This window comes from Pseudorca crassidens, chromosome 7 (genome assembly GCF_039906515.1).
Source record: "Pseudorca crassidens isolate mPseCra1 chromosome 7, mPseCra1.hap1, whole genome shotgun sequence".
NCBI classification, from domain to species: Eukaryota; Metazoa; Chordata; class Mammalia; order Artiodactyla; family Delphinidae; genus Pseudorca; species Pseudorca crassidens.
The window spans coordinates 84298864-84316137 of NC_090302.1; the positions used below are offsets into that span (position 1 = coordinate 84298864).

General features: G+C 41.5%; 1 long non-coding RNA gene across 1 annotated transcript in view; it reads left to right on the forward strand.

Annotated features, from left to right (window-relative positions):
- LOC137227107 (uncharacterized) overlaps positions 1-17274 on the forward strand; it is a 98633-nt gene that overhangs the window by 79179 nt on the left and 2180 nt on the right. The window contains exon 3 of the long non-coding RNA XR_010944697.1: positions 13988-14049. This is a non-coding gene — a long non-coding RNA (uncharacterized lncRNA). The remainder of the gene's footprint in view (positions 1-13987; positions 14050-17274) is intronic.

Below are 17274 nucleotides of genomic sequence, written 5' to 3' on the forward strand. Positions count from 1 at the left end.
GGTAAAAAATGGAGAGCCACTGAAGGATTCTAAGAAGGAGAATGTCATGATCAAACTGATGTTTGAGGAAGATTCAATGGGTAAAATGTGCAGGATGGATTGGAAATATGTAAAGGAAGGGCTGCTATTGTCACGTTCTACTGCAAAGAACAAATGAGAGTTGGAATCAGACGGACTTAATTTTGATTCTTGACTCTGTGACTTATTAGCAGTGGGAACTTAGGAATGTTACTTAACTTCCCTAAGCCTCAGTTTTCCCATCTACAAAATGGGGATAATAATAGTACTTACCTCAATGGATTAGTCAATGAGATTCTGCAATGAATTTAAAACACCTGACGCAGGGTCTGATACACACCAATGAATGGGTAAGTAGTAGTATTAGGGAGAAGGCAGATAATAAGGCTTAGACAAGAAACCATAAAGGAAACCAGGAGAAGCATGGGTAACATCCTTCCTTCCTTACTGTCTTCTAGATCAGGAGTTGGCAAATTATGGCAGACAAAGACAGTCTTATTCACAGTGTCCTCAAGCTAGAAATCATTTTTATATTTTTAAAGGTAAAAAACAAAGAAGATTCAACAGAGACAATATGTGGCTGGCAAAGCCTAAAGTATTTACTATCTGGCCTTTTTCAGAAGGTTTGTTGACTCCTAGAGCAAATCCTTGAACATCTGAGCAAAGACCACATCCATGGAAAGCACACATCCACACAATGCTTTCACACACAGAGGGTCCCATTGGGCACCGTCCTCTTGGCTAGGGGACCAGCAAAGCCTTTGGTATGTTGGGAGCAACTGCTTTCTTGGAAATTTCACCCTCTGAGTATTTTCCTAAGTGCAATAATCTCCCAGGCCCCAGGGTCTCCATATCTCAATCCTCTCCCAAGTCTCTGCTCTTGCTTGCTACAAAGGAATATTGTAAGAATCTCCAATGTCTACAAACATTCATAGGCCCTTGAGGGGGAAAAGACGTCTTTAGAATTGGCATAATATTTTGGAAAAAAAGTCTTTGTGTCCTGGAAGCTTGTAGAGCATTTACATTGTATAAAGGATAAAGCAGATAAAAGAGGGTCCCTAGGTGCACTGATCATATCATTGTGTTACAAATATGAGGCTTATCTAAGGCAAAACAGACCTGCTGGCCCAGAGAGTATTAAGAAATCAGATATTTAAGCTATAGTTACAAAATACATGACATAATGGAAATATGTAGGAATATTTCAGAAAAAAAAAGAAAGAAAAGAAAGAAAGGAAAATAAAAAGCAGCAGCTAGGGGCTGAAAAAAACAGAGCCAGATGGGGTATATGGATTTGACAAAAAGGAATGAGTTTCAGGAATAGTATTTTTTTTATTTTTTTAAGTATTAAAAAACATGTATTCTTGAACAGTGATTTGGATGGAAGTAGTATGCTGAGAAACTTTTTTTTTTTTTAAGATAATGAAGCTATTTTAGTATTATTTAAAATAAGAACAACCTTTAAACCATATGAAGTGGGCAATAGGGGAGAAGCACGCCTTCCTGAGAAGGGTCCTCCGAGAAGGGTCTTCTCAGGTGCAAAGGCAGCAAGGGTGGGTGGGCAGGAGGGGCAGGCCTGTATGTCAGCGGTGCTTCCTCGGGGCGGGCTCTGCAGGTAGGAGAGGTGGCTCTGGGGCTTGGCAGCTCCTGGCTGGAGTGGACGGAGCTGGCCTGGTGGTCCGTGCTAGTGACTCAGGCAGGGGTAGGGCAGGGGTCAGCTGGGTAAAAGAAATGTGGGTTTGAGTGTCAGGAGGAGGTGGCCTTGGCTCTCAGGACTCAAGGGGGACGTCAGGCTGCAGGAGGCCCAGGCCCGGGAGTGCTGATCCGCCCCCATCTCTCCAGCGAGGCTCTATGACTGTGCCCTGGGCGGGTGAGGGGTGGGGGGGCCTCACAGCAGGCTGGGCGGCAGACGGGGAAGGCTCAGGCTAGGGCTGCTGATCAGGCCGGGGCTCAGTGTCCTCTTCTCGGAGGCGCTTGCACCCGGAGCAGATGCTTCTTCTCAGAGGCCCCGGCCTGGGCACAAAGACAGGGACCACTCCATTCCTCATCACGGGCCGGAAGGCCGACAGCCTGGGCTCGGGGCTCTCAGACCTGAGAGGCCCGTCGAGCCGCCTTTGTCCTTCCTCGCATCGGCTGAGGGCCCTTAGCGCGGTCTCCTTGGCACAGGGGTCCGGGGACTCCTGGCTGGGCGGACACGTGGACAAGTTGCCTAGGCTTTCAACGGGGGCGGTACGGATGTCCACCAGGCTCTGCGTGTGGCAGGAGAGGCGGGCGTTCCACTGGGACCTCATCGTGAAACCGTTGCCATGGCCGGAAAACCCCAGCCCCGAGGAGGTGCGGAGGGGCGACCCGCTGGGAAGGCGCCTCCAGCCCTGGGGCACCGAGGACCCGCGGACCGGGTAGTACTTCCAGCTGCGCAGGGCGGCGGGGAGCGGCCGCCTGCAGCGGAACCAGAGCTCGTGATCCTGGTGGCGGCGGTGGTAGCACAGGATTGGGCGCCCGTCCCGGCCCATCGGGAGGCAGGTGCCGCTGGCGGGCCCGGTCCATGGGAACCATGAGGACCGGCACTTCCGGGCGTGGGCTGGCTGCGTGGCCTTGGCCGTGCCCAGGTACATGCTCAGGTAGCTGCCCATGCTAGCGGGTCAGCGGGGTCGGACCTTCGACGGGCTTTGGCTTCTGGGCGGCCCCGAAGTCTGTAGACGCGAAGCTTACGGCGCTGAGGCAACCGTTGGCATCGGGGTGTGGGACGGTTCATGGGGCGTCGGAACCTCTGGGCACGAGGTTCTGCGCGCGCCAGGCCAGGGCCTCGCGGACCCGGGGCCTCGCGGGGCGTCAGGAATAATATTTTCCCTCATAGTACTGTGTCTAACTGTACCTTTAAAAAGCCCTTTAAAAATACATCCTCTTACTATCATGATGATACTTGAATTTAGAATCCGTATTTTATCAACGAAAAATGTCACCCACCTTGAACTTTATTTTGACATTCAGGGAGTAAATTCATTAATTCATGCACATATTCCTTCAACAGATATATTTTAAGTGCTTACTACATGCCAGAAACTGGGCTAGGACAGTGGTCCCAGTCTTTATGGAGGGTGCAACCTTGTGGTTAGAGAAACAATAAGTAAATAAATGAGTGGTAGACATGGAGGTAAGTTGTATGAAGGAAATAAACAGTGATTTGTGATAGAGAATAGGAGGTGTTAGGGGTCCCCTACTTTAGAAAGCTGGAATCCAGGGAAGTCTCTCTGAGGGTTTGACATTTTAGCAGACCCTAGAGGTTGTCTCTGGTTAGGTTCCCCAGAAGCAGAGTCTGAGATGAGAATTGTATGTGAGTCATTTTTTTCAGTAAAATTTCCGAGAGGCCAGGGACTAGGGTGGGAGCCTAGAGCCCATCATTTAAGGAGGCGCTCACTCCCAGTTTTGTGCAAGGTCAGTGTTGGCTCCTGAGAGTGAGCATCTCCTTAAGTTTTGTGCCCCATGTGCCACTTTCACCTCACCCTGTTGTGGCAAAAATGAAAAGTATAAAAAAGGTACAATAAGTATATAAAAGCTTCCATCTGCTCTACTCCCAGCCTGTGACAGTCATTATTAGTTTCTTGTTTATGCTTCCTGAGAATCTTATGCATATAAAACTTTATGCATGAAAACTATGAAAAATCGCTGAAAAAAAATGATAGATGATACAAATAAATGGAAAGACATCCTGTGTTCACAAATTGAGACTTAATATTGTTAAAATGTCCATGCTACTCAAAGCAATCTACAGAGTCAGTGCAATTCCTATCAAAATCCCAAAGACATTTGCTGCAGAAATAGAAAAATCTATCCTAAAATTTGTATGGAATCTCAAGGGATCCCGAATAGCCAAAATAATTTTGAAACTGAAGAACAAAGTTGGAGGTCTCACATTCCTGACTTCAAAACTTACTACAAAGCTACAGTGATCAGAACAGTGTGATACTGGCATAAAGACTGACACATAGTCCAATGGAATAGAATAGAGAGCCCAGAAATAAACTACCTATATGGTAAAATAACTTTTGATAAGGATTCCAAGATCATTCAATGGGGAAAGGGTAGTCTTTTTTAACAGATGGTGATGGGAAAACTGGATATTCACAGGCAAAATGATAAAGCTGGATCTTTATCTTACACCATACATAAATATTAGTTCAAAATGGACTAAGACCTACATATAAGAGCTACATCTATAAAACTCTTAGAAGAAAACCTATGGGAAAAGTTTCATGACATTGGATTTGCCAGTGATCTTTGGAGATATGATACCAAAAACACAGCCAAGAAGAAAAAATAGGCAAATAGGACTTCATCAAAATTAAAAACTTTTGTGTACCAAAGGGAAGAGTAAAAAGGCAATTCACAGAATGAGAGGAAATATTTGCAAATTATATACCTGAGAAGGGGTTAATATCTAGAATATATAAAGAACACCTACAACTCGGTAACAAAACCCCCCAAACAACCCAATTAAAAATGGGCAAAGGACTTGAATAGATGTTTCTCCAAAGAAGATACATAGATGGCCAATAAGCACAAAAATATGCTCAACATTACTAATCACAGGGAAACACAACTTAAAACCACAATGAGATATCACTTCACAACCATTAGGGTGGCTATTATTTTAAAAAGCCCCAGAAAATAACAAGTGTTGATGAGGATGTGGTGAAGTTGGAACCCTTGGGTACCACTGGTGAGAAGGTAAAATGGTGCAGGTGCTGCTGGAAATAGTTTGGCAGTTCCTCCAAAACTTAAACATAGAATTACATAAAATGAACATAGCAATTCCATTTCTGGGTATACACCCCAAAGAATTGAAGCAGGGGCTCAAACAAATATCTGTATACCAATGTTCAAAGCAACATTATTCACAATAGTCAAAAGGTGGAAACAACCAAGTGTCCATTGATGGATGAATAAACAAAATATAGTATATCCATACAATGGAATTCCCTCAGCCTTAAAAAAGAAAGAAATTCTGACACATAGTACAACATGAATCAAACTTGAAGACATTATGTTAAGTGAAATAAAACAGTCACAAGTACAAATATAGTATGATGCCACTTATATACCTAGAGTAGCCAAACTCATAGGAGTAGAAAGTAGAATGCTGGTTGCCAGGGGCTTGGGGGAGGGAAGAATGGAGAATTATCATTTAATGAGTACAATTTTAGTTTGTGATGTTGAAAAATTCTGCAGATTAATAACTGTGATGGTTTCAAAGTAACGTGAATGTACTTAATGCCACTTACAGCCACTTGGGAAGGCAGTATGGCAGTTTCTTACAAAACTAAACATACTCTTACCATATGATTCAGCAATCATGCTTCTTGGTATTTAAAATGAGTTGAAAACTTATGTCTATAGAAAAATCTCCACACAGAGGTTTACAGAAGCTTTATTCATAATTACAAAGACCGAGATGTCCTTTAGTAGGTGAATAGATTAATAAATTGTGGTACATCTAGACAATGGAATATTTTTCAGTTCTAAAAAAAAATGAGCTATCAAGCCATGAAAAGACATGGAGGAATCTTAAATGCATATTCCTAAGGAAATGCGCCAATCTGAAAAGCTACATACTGTGTGATTCCAGCTAGACGCTATTCTGGAAAAGATAAAACTATACAGACAGTAAAAAGATCAGTGGTTGCTAGAGGTTGGACGGAGGGAGGGATGAACAGGCAGAGCACAGAGGATTTTTAGGGCAGTGAAAATACTCTATATGATACTATAATTGTGGATTCCTGTCATTACAGATTTGATGAAATGCATAGAACGCACAACACTAAAAGTGAACTGTAGCATAAATGATGGCCTTTGGGTGATGATGATGTGTCAGTGTAGGTTCATTAATTGTAACAAGAGTACCACTCTTTTGAGCGATGTTGATAATGAAGAAGGCTGGGCATGTAGGGAGGCAGGGGGGCATCTATGGAAAATCTTTATACCTTCCTCTGAATTTTGCTGTGAACCTAAAAATGCTCTAAAACATAAAGTCTTAAAATTAAAAAAAATTACACAGTTGATTTATGAACCAGAGTCCTCCCAGCTTGGTCAGAATTTTTAAAAAATGGGAGAAGATATATTTTATGGCAGAAGGAGGGAACAGAATAAGACAAAAGGAGAGTCCAGTGAGGAGGATATATCAGAGCTGAGAACACTTGCTCCCTGGGACTCGCTGGGCAGACAAGGATTGTGGAAATGTCTTAGTAGTGCTGGGAGAGGTAGGAGACATTATATTTTCAGGCTTGAGCAAGAAATCTTCCCATACCTCCTGGTTGCACTCAGGTCACTCTTCAGTAGCTGAATGAGAACTGATTTAAAGCCAGGGATATGAAAATTCCCTCCTGTCTTGGGCTGGCTTCCCTACCTCCCACCTGTGACAATGCCACCCAGTTAGTGAGGGGCTCTGGAACAGGAACATTTTTCTGAAAAATTACCATTTTTTCTACTCTAGAAAACATAGCCATTGTCCAGTGGACACAGAGCTGGGTGTGTCTTGGGTGAGGGTGGGTGTTGTGGGTGTTGCTGTGGTGGTCCCTGGGAGGGCTGGGGAAAGGCCTTGGAAAAGAATTGTTGTGTCTGGGGCATTCATCTGCCTGGGGAAAAATGAGACTGAGAGGGAGAAGAAGCTGGGTGGTAGAATGACTGAAAAAGGGGGGAAAAGGAATGATAACAAGAAATAAGCAGTATTTGGGAAGGAAAAAGAATGTCCATATCATATTTAATCATGGCTCTCCTGTTACCTCCTGCCTCCACACGGTCTGTCCCAGGCCCATGGCTTTGCATTTGATGGAGTCATTGTGGGGCACACGGGTGCCATCCTGGCAAGGGGGTGTGAATGGGTTTATCTTTAAACACAAAGACAATATCTGCATGGATATTGTCAGTTGCAGCATTTCCCTGTTTGGGGAAGCTAATCTTGGTGTCTTCTTCCAGCCATGTTTGTTCACAGTGTGGTAGATCTTGTCCTTGGTGACGAGTTTGTCCATCAGGATTGAGGTGCCTTCCTGTGATGTTCATGCACTTCGAGGAGATGTGATAGCTTTCCTCCAGAAACACTCCCAGGAGATGGACCACAGATGGGCCCTGCCCCCATGTGCTGAGCTTTCAGTGAACCTGGGCTTACCTTGGATCCCTCATCAGACCACTGAACTCAACATAACCAAAGGCACCCAGTAGTTCCTCATTCTCATACACAACCACATTGTCTGAGGTCAAGTATTGTAGGGCCGAGTTAGGTGGATCATTGCAAAGAAGATGCTGAAATGATTGGAGTCAGCAAAGGCAAAGGCAAAAGTAGCATGTGGGACCCCGAGAACAGTGTTGAGAAAAAAAGGCACTGAAGCCACCTAAGGTGGGGGTCTTTACACCTATAGAGGTGGAGAGTTCAGGGCAGTGCGGCTCATTCTGGCTCCCTCCGACTCTTATCTCACCTAGCTTTTGGATCCTGAGCCCAGAAAAGCAACCTTTAGCTTTTGGAGTGAGAAAGGCTGTAGACAAAGCAAAGCCTACAGTCTAGGAAGATTAATAATCTGACAATACTACAAATTCGTAATGTTATTTGACGCTTACAAATTGCAGTCCAGAGGAACTTTGTTAACAAGTAGGTGAAAAGGGCAGGACTTGAGAAGTCTGGGGACGTGACTCAGGCAAGTGATATTTCTGTGGAGCTGAAGCTCAAGGACTTCAAACCAAGGGAGAGATGGTGGCTTGAAAAGGCTGAGCGCTGGGAATGTAAAATGGTACAGATGCCCTGGAAAATAGTTTGTCAATTTCTTATAGAACTAAACATGCAACCACCATATGCTTTGGCAGTTAGACTCTAGGGCATTCATCCCAGAGAGATGAAAGCTTATGATCACACAAAAACTTGTGTAACCAAGAGTGGGGTCCGGCTGCTCGCTGCTCGGAAGCCAATAAAGAGGCCGGGTTGGTGGAAAGGAAAGTTTGCTTTATTTTGGATGCTGGCAACCGGTGTGGTGGGTGGGCGGATACTTGTCCAAAGGCTGACTCCCGCCCCTGACGAGCAGGGGGCAAGAGCTTGTATAGACAGAGAGAGGGGGCTACATGTAGAAACAGTATAGTCAGCTCTGACTGTCATCTTGAAACTGGTCATCGGTGGTCTGACCAGTATCATCTTGATTGTATTAGGTACAGTTAATCTTCAGTTCCAGGGTCTGTCTGTTCCCATTTCTTTGAGGCCAATTCCTGGAATTGTGTCATGGCTACTGCCTGGTCATCATGTAGTTAACTTCTTCCACCTGCTGGGGGTTTCAGCATCTATAAGACAGCTCACAGGATATGGCTCTGAATATTATCTATAGCCCTAAAGGTGGAACTAAAGGTCCTTGACTATGTTTAATGACAAAACTTATTATTTGGTCTCCTTTGACTGTTTCCCTCTGTTTCTGCATTTTCTCACTTCTCTGATTAAACTTATTCTCTGGCTAAATTTTTTCCACAGACAAAAGCAGGCTGAGGACATGGGTGGGGGGAGGGGGAAGGACCATAGGGTCCTGCTGCATTTCACTTGCTCATGACTGTTCATAGCAGTTTTATTGGTAATAGTCAAAAAGTGAAAATAGCGTAGGTATCCTTCAATGGGTAAATAGTTAAACTGTGGTACTTCCATACCATAGAATACTCCTCAGCAATTAAAAAAGGAAACTACTGATACATGCAACAACTTGAAAAGGAATTATGCTTCGGGTAAAAAGCCATTCCCCGAAAGCTACGTATTGTGTGATTCCATTCATGTAACAAAGTATATGACAAAATTTGCCATACGGAGATGAGATTAGTGGTTGCCAGGTGTTTGGGATGGAGGCGGGGGAGGGTGTGGGTACAAAAGAGCAACACAAAGGATTCAACTGTTCTGCACAACATTGTAAAGCAACCACACTCCAATAGAAATTAATTTTAAAAAGCATTCAACTGTTCTATATCTTGACTGCAGTGGATACATGAATCTGCACATGTGATAAAACTTCATAGAACTAAATACACACACACACACACACACACACACACACACACGGGTACAAGTAAGACTGGGGAAATCTGCATGAAATGGATAGATTATCAATGTCAATATCCTGGCTGTGATATTGTACTACAGTTTTGTAAGATGCTGTTACCATTTGGGGGACACTGAGTGAAGAGTACACAGGATCTCTCTATTATTTCTTACAATTTCATGTGCACCTACAATTATATCAAAAAAGTTTTAAAAGAGTAAAAAATCAAAAAAGTTTTAAAAGAGTAAAAAATCAAAACAAATCGAAAGGCTGAGTGACTGGCCTTGGGCCACACAGCCAGCTGTGCCTGGACCCTAGGTCTTTGCTTTACTGCAGACACATGTAGGAGATGAGTCAGGGAGATAGGATTTACACACAAGGGGCTCATACAGACCAGGGCCAAACAGGAGCTAGTGGGTCCAGGATTCACCCCCAGTCTCCCTCTGCTTCTAACTCTGTTTTGCTTCTTCTCTTCCCCAAATCATGCACACAAGGAAAATCAAGAAGTTCCCCCAAAGCAGGAAGCTCTTTAACTGAATAGCACTGAGGGAAAAGAGGAAACATTTTCAAATGCTTTGTGCTCATGCCAAGGGCTCAGAGGGTGGTATGAACGCAGGTACCATTGTTCATCTTGTTCACATGGTGCTTCAGAAGGTGTTGCTGACAACTGACTACAACGGGCATGGGGTTCCCTGCAGTTATACCGCACCAAGCCTCAGAGCCCACACCTAATGTCAGGGGGACATATGCGTGAATGTGCAAACACCCTTAGGGCGGATACAGCACGATTGAATCAGGGTCTGTTCCTTGCTGGGAAGGATACGGCCTGGGATGGGGCTGATTATTCATAACTCACATTCAGAGGAAAGGCAATTCAGTGTTGGAGAGAATATGGGCTGACACTGGCAATCCCTCTGTAGGGATTCATGGTCTAGTTACTTACTCTGCTTTCAGTAATTTATATTTGTGGCCAGGGGTGACTCCAGAGGTTGAAAGGTAATTTGAAAAGCCGTCCTCTCTTCCCGGAAGTTCTGGGTTTCTGGTCCCTGAGATGGTTGATGGTTTTTGGGTTTCCTGACCCCAAACTAAAGTTGCTAGGCATCTGTTTCACACCGTGACCCAGGTGTTCCTGGAGATGGAGGTCTGGCTGGGAAATTTGGCTTGGTGGAGGGGAAGTTGCCTAAGGTGTACAGTGGCTCCAGGGACAAGAGGAAAGGAAGATGGAGATGAATTCCAATAGGGGCAGAGTCCTGTGTGCAAGTGCCCACCGAGGCAGCTGGCTTCTGATGGGGTGAGCTGATGTGCTTGCTGGAGGACTACACCAAGCACCTGAGTCTGGAGCGTACAGGTAGGGATGGAGCCTTGTATTTCGGGGAACCATTGGATGTTAAGGGCAGAAGACATGGTTTATTGGTTTAAACAAAAAAGGGGAAGTACTGATTCATGTAACTGACAAGTTTGGGATTAGGGTTGCAATTAAGAGCTCACTCAAAGTCGTCAGGATTCAGTTTCCCTCTAATTCTTGGCTGAATTCTTCCGAGTTTCTTAATTTTCAGGTGTCACGTGGTAAAAGGATGTAAGCCAGCAACCTCAGAGGTAGACTCCCCAGGTTCAGTTGCAATGGAAAGTGTACCTCTGCCACGTGAGTTCCTGTAAGTGTCTCTCTGCTCCTTTTGGGCTGGACTTTAGGGTTGCCAGATTTAACAAATAAATACATGGGACAATCAGCTGTTTTTGAATTATTTCTAATTGGCAATGAGATGAAAAGATATTGCATGGGACGTAATTATTCTATTTGTTGTTTATCTGAAATAAGGTGTACCTAACTTACATACCTCTTTTGTTAATTATATTTCTCTGGTGATTTAACTTTCCATAATAGTTCCTTGTTCTGCAGAATTTGCTGATGGAATTACTTGCAGTTAGAGTCTATTTACACTGGAACATAGATTATACAGTGGTCACATCCACTTTACTTCCTTCTTTTGTCCGCTGGTCATTTATTAGTAAGACAACAGCCTCAACATTAACATTATGAGCCGGTATACTGACCACGCACTTGCATAAAGTTAACAATTCTAAGAATTGCTCTTCAGATCTATCGGAATACATAATAACATTTTTCATGGCGTACCTTGCTTTTCCATTCTTCAAGATTACATTTGCATCTGTTGCTTAGCAACTTAAAAAATTGTTATATCCTTTTTAATTTTTAATTGAAGTATAGTTGATTTACAATAGTATATTAGTTTCAGTTGTACAGCATAGCGATTCAGTATTTTTACAGTTTATATTCAATTGAAAGTTATTATAAGATAATGGCTAGAATTGCCTGTGCTGTACAATATATCTTGGTTGCTTCTTTGTTTTATACATAGGAGTTTATATCTCTTAATCCCATACCCCTAATGTGCCCCCCCACTCCCCTCTTCCCACTGATGTAGTTTGTTTTCTATACTTGTGAGTCTGTTTCTGTTACGCTATATAATTTCATTTGTACTATTTTTTAGACTCCAGATATAAGTTTATCGTACAGTATTTGTCTTCTTCTGTCTGACTTATTTCACTAAAAATAATATCCTCTAGGTCCATCCACATTGCTGCAAATGGCAGAGTTTCATTCCTTCCTATGGCTGAGGAATATTTCTATATATATATCCACTTATCCATTTGTCTATTGATGGATACTTGGGTTGCTTCCAAGTCTCGGCTATTGTAAATAAGTGCTGCTATGAACATGAGAGTGCATGTATCTTTTTGAATTAGTGTTTTCATTTTTTTCCAGATATATACCCAGGAGTGGAATTGCTGGATCATATGGTAGTTCTATTTTTAGTTTTTTGAGGAACCTCCATAGTGTTTTCCATAGTGACCGCACCAATTTACATACCCACCAACAGTGTACAAGGGTTCCCTTGTTTCTACATCCTCACAAACACTTGTTATTTGTAGACTTTTTGATGATAGCCATTTTGACAGGTATGAGGTGATAATCTCATTGTAGCTTTGATTTGCATTTCTCTAATAATTAGTGATATTGAGCATCTTTTCATTTGCTTGTTACTTGAAGGGATACATTTTCCATCAATTCTTTTCTTAAACACATTTAACGAGTTTCTTTAAGCAGTGAAGTACTTCAACAAAATGGTTTGCTTTTTCTTCAATTTGCATATTCTTGTTGCTAAAGAGATACTGAAAACTGTGAACAACAAATAAGTAGGCTTTACTCAAATGGATTATATAAAAGTCAACAAGAAATTTGGGGTCTCTCCTTCAGAATTAAGGTATGATTCCAGTGCTTCAAATAAACTAAGGATTCTATCCACTGTTATTTGTTAAAGAAGGCCAATGGGTTTTTGAATGAGAGCAAATTTGAAGAGTACTAAAGGCCAACGAAATCACAAAACTCCTTTAATCATTCTGTTCAAACTGTATAAATGCTGCAATAAGAGAACATTCAATGGACAGCAAAAGAAATTGATGTCAAGAAAGGACACCAGATGCTGTTTGAGCAGCATTATGTAAAACATGGGCAAAACAGCCAACACCTTCCATAGAACCACCTACGCTACACTCAACTTTGAGTGTTTCGTTTGTATCTTTACTTGAACGAACATGCACCAAAATTTGTATGTTATCTCCACCAGAAGCAGTACCATTGTTTTTTTCATTCACTCCTAACTCAATAAGTGAGTCTCTGCAAAACTTTGCTGCCATTTCTGAAGTATCATATGGAAGGGACTTTACTCTCAATGGCCTTATACTCAAAACTTGTTCACGAGAAAAATATTGCACAAGGGAAATTTTTTCTGCATTGTGATTACTAGTATCCAAGGCTGTGACATAAAAAGGTGAAGGGTTCAGATTTTTGATAATCTCTGTAATAGTAAATGGAGCTAGTACACTTTTATTATTGCGGTAGATTTCGTCTTGGCGCTTGAAAATTTGCTTGCGTTTTGGAATTAGAAACTACTTCTGGTAGCAGGACACTTGGTCATTTGACCTGAAAGACTGACAATATATTATGTAGAAGGCCATTGCAACATCTGCTGCAATTATTTGATCTTCATCATCTGAATTTCTCTTAATCAAAAAACCTGTCATTTTATTACTTTCTTTGGTACTAGTTGGAGAAATCATGCATCTCTTATGCTTACTGTTAGGATATGCCAGCTTACATCTGACTTTCATATTGAATGACTTTGAAACTGAATGAATAATCATATGCCACACAAAAAGCTTCAAAAAGACCTTTCCCTCATTTCCACTGTTCAGAAAATTCACCGTGAAATTTATATTTTTGCTTTGGCACTTGGGACTTCAAATACACATAAATAAACAATGTATCTATATAATAGCAACCATCACAATCATGAAAAAGATTGAATTTGGTAATCTCACGGCAGTTTCAGCGTGTCTTTCACAAGTCCAAACCCATAACTAACTGCAAGCAGGTTGAACCATCGAAAGGATTGGAAACTTCTGGACTAACAATAAAGTGAACTCGATATTGGTACAAAAAGGGTGAACTTTACATTTGCCTGCAAAGTATAGGCTTGAAAGTTTCAGTCTCTGAAGAAAGCCAGAGCTGACCCTATGTGAGGTTTTTGGAAAGCCTGGTGTTCAAGGAGTGGTGGGCTGTCAGAAATAGGTGTTTGGGGACTAATGGCCTTTCCGTGGTGACAGTATGGTTACTGGCGTTAGGGGACTGCTGACCCACTGACTCAGAAGCACAGCTCGATGAGTGAGGCTGTTGGTGACTGACTGATTTTTAGAGTGTGTGTACTGATTCAAATTTATCTCTAATTAATAATGGTTACTTGTTCACGACTTGGAACTTTAATAGTCTCGTTCTTTCTTCAATATGAAAAATGTGTACTTCTATTTCTCAGTCTCTGTGTTTGGTCTTCCCTCAGCCAAACCTGCAGGAGAGACCATGGAGGACCATGGAGGATTGTCCAGATCTTTACCTATGGAGGTATGATTTTCAGTCAGTGCTGCCATTTACCATGGTGAGAAAATAGCTCTAACTGTCAAATTGTTGCAATTCATTTAAAACCAAAAATCTGTGTTCTGGCCATTTAGGGCATTCTGACAAAGTCAGTACAGGATGAAGATCAAAATTATTTACTAGAGGACATGCCTGTCTGTACAGGATGCCTGGCAACCCTAGCTTCCCCCAGAGTATCACTAAGTGCAATTAAATATCACTTCCGGGCTTCCCTGGTGGCGCAGTGGTTGAGAGTCCGCCTGCCGATGCAGGGGACACAGGTTCGTGCCCCGGTCCGGGAGGATCCCACATGCCGCGGAGCGGCTGGGCCCGTGAGCCATGGCCGCTAAGCCTGCGCGTCCGGAGCCTGTGCTCCGCAACGGGAGAGGCCTGCGTAACGCAAAAAAAAAAAAAAAAAAAAAATCACTTCCTATATCTAACAGCCATTTCTGTTCATTTTGTGTAAATGCCCTGTTGACACCTTTGCCCACTTTTCCATATTGTCTTATTTATTATATTTCTGGATCTCTTTATGTAATATTAAAGAAAATAGCTTTTTTAATACACTATGACTTGTGCATATTTTTCTCAATTATTATTTGTCTTTTTGCTTTACTTTTAGTGTTGTTTGCTAAACTGAAGTTTCTGAATTTTATGTTGTCAATTTATTACCTTTTCCTTACTGGTTTTCAAACTTTGAGTAATTTTTACAAAGGCCACTTGCAATCCAAAGTTATAAAAATGTTCTATGTTTTCTTGTAATTCTCTTACAGTTTCAATTTTTTACATTTAAAATTTTAATCTATTTGGAATTTATTCTGAGTACTGTGTGACGTCTAGAGCCAATTTACTTATTTTTCTCCTCATAAATTTACTGCCGAGATCTTTTCCACACTGAATTGAGATGTCATCTTTATCATGTACTAAAGTCCCCACCATATTTGAGTCCATTTCTAGATTTTAAAAAGTTCTGTTCCTTTGGTATGTTCACATATAAGTACCCCCTGTTTTAATTACTGAGACTTTGGTGAAAGTTTAACTGTCTGGTAGTGTATGTCCTCTCTTATTACCTTTCCTTTTTAGAGTTTTTCAGGCATTTAAATTTATTTTTTCTATATTAACTCTAGAGTTAGGCTGTCTAGCTTCAAAACAAAGCAAAGTAAGACAAAACAAAGACCAAAATCTTTTGTGTGTTCATCAATGTTACACTGAATTTAAGAATCAACTTGGGAGGAGCGTCACCTTTGTGATGCTGTGTCTTCCTTCCCAAGGAAGTGGTATGCCTCACAAGTTTTTCCACATCTTTTATTTTGTACCTTAATGGTGTTTTAATGTTTTCTTAAACATAACCCACATTTAAATATTAAGTTTATTCCTATATATTTAATCTTTTTGGTTGCAATTATAGTTCTTTTCACTTAATCTTCCAACTGCATTCTTTATATATTTGAAAGCCATCGCTTTCTGTATAATAACTTTGTATCCCACTACTTTATTAAATTCCTTTTATTGTTTATATTCATTGCTAATTTGATAATCGGGGGTTATTCAGATATGTAGTCATAACTTCTGCATATGTTGATAGTTTCCCGCCTCTTTTCAACTTCTTATTTAATTACACTGGTGAATACTGCTAATACAGAGAGAAATGTTATTGGTAGTAGTGCATGTAACAGTTACCTATTGCCACTATAATACTTCAGAACAAACTATCCCAAAACTAGAGGCTTGAAACAGCAACGTGTCATGGCTGCTCACATGTCTACAAGTTGCCTGACAGTTCCGGGTAGGCTGGGTTCCACTATGTGTTTTTAGTCAACATAGATGGTCAAAGATGGCCTTATCTGGGAATGTTTATATATAACTCAGATCCCCTTCTCGTGGCCAAAAGGTGTGGCCCATTTATTTTGTACCAGGAATTGGCCCAAGTGACGCAGTAGATGTTTGTGGATAAAAGAATGAAGTTGGTTTACTAAAAACAAATAATTCTGATACCCTTGAGGAAGAAATGGGTCTGACGAGTTTTCCTTTGAGCTAAACGCTCACAGTTGCCACATAGAACTTGGGTTTACTAGAGAACTAAGGTAAACCTGTTGGCAGGATGGGCTGCTTATGTACTGATGTATAGCTCTGTTATCTGGCTCAGAAGCTCTCAACCTCTGCCCAAAACATGAGACCACATACTGAAATGTTTTCAATCTTCGAAAATATTTTTTTCTGTAAAAAATATCTTAAAGATCATGAGGGTTATCACAGGCAGAGCTGAAGCTGGTGCAGTTTCCTTTTCAGACACCTTCTCTGTGAGTACAAATAAACTTCCAAAGTGTTTCTCTCCACTTAAAATTTTTTGCTTCCAGGATAGAAAATGAACTGAGAAAAAGGTGTTTACTGAGGTGTTTTCACTAAAGGAATAAGCCAGATACATTTTCTACTCTCCATGTCAAATGCACAGAATCTCCGAAACTAAAAACTTGGATACGTTAATAATGCAAACTCTGGCTTCAGTTACTCATTGTCCTTGCATTTCCCTGTGTGTTTGGTAAATGTATGGCTAAGGAAAACTGGTCACGTTTTGATAGAATGGCTCAAGGGTCTCTTGGGACCTTGTGCTCTGCCAGATCTCACACAAGACATGGAGGTTAATTAATTTCCTTCCTTAATTCCATCCCCGTGTGACACATCTGGAGACAGTTATATGTGATCTCCATGTGTCTGTGTAGATGAAATAACAACCATGGCCGAGGTGCATAAGGACTCATGTGAATAGGGTTAATTTAGAAATCAAAATAAAACAGTAACTTGAAGGTATGAATTACCATAAAGTTATTCCATTAGTGTGGAATGACCTATGCCATAGGGAATGATGGTCTTGAGACATCCTTAAATTTCTAGCTTGTACATCAAATTTAGTTTTGAGATATACGTGAGTTACAAACTCTGTGACTTGGTAGAGAACAACATACTAAAAGAAAATTAAGAATTACAATCACCTTTCTCTTGAAATGTGTTAATTAGGGCTTGCTTCATGGGTGGCAAAAGGGAGTAATAGGGAGATGGTTAATTCAGTTTGAGGAATGAAGAGAGGCCAAAAATAGGAAAAGGAATCATGAGATCAAAATGAGGAAAAACAGGGCTGGAATGGGGAGTAGGGTGTGAAGCACGTGGGAAAAGTGGTTCTAGATGAATGAGGAATAATGGTACCAGACGATGCCT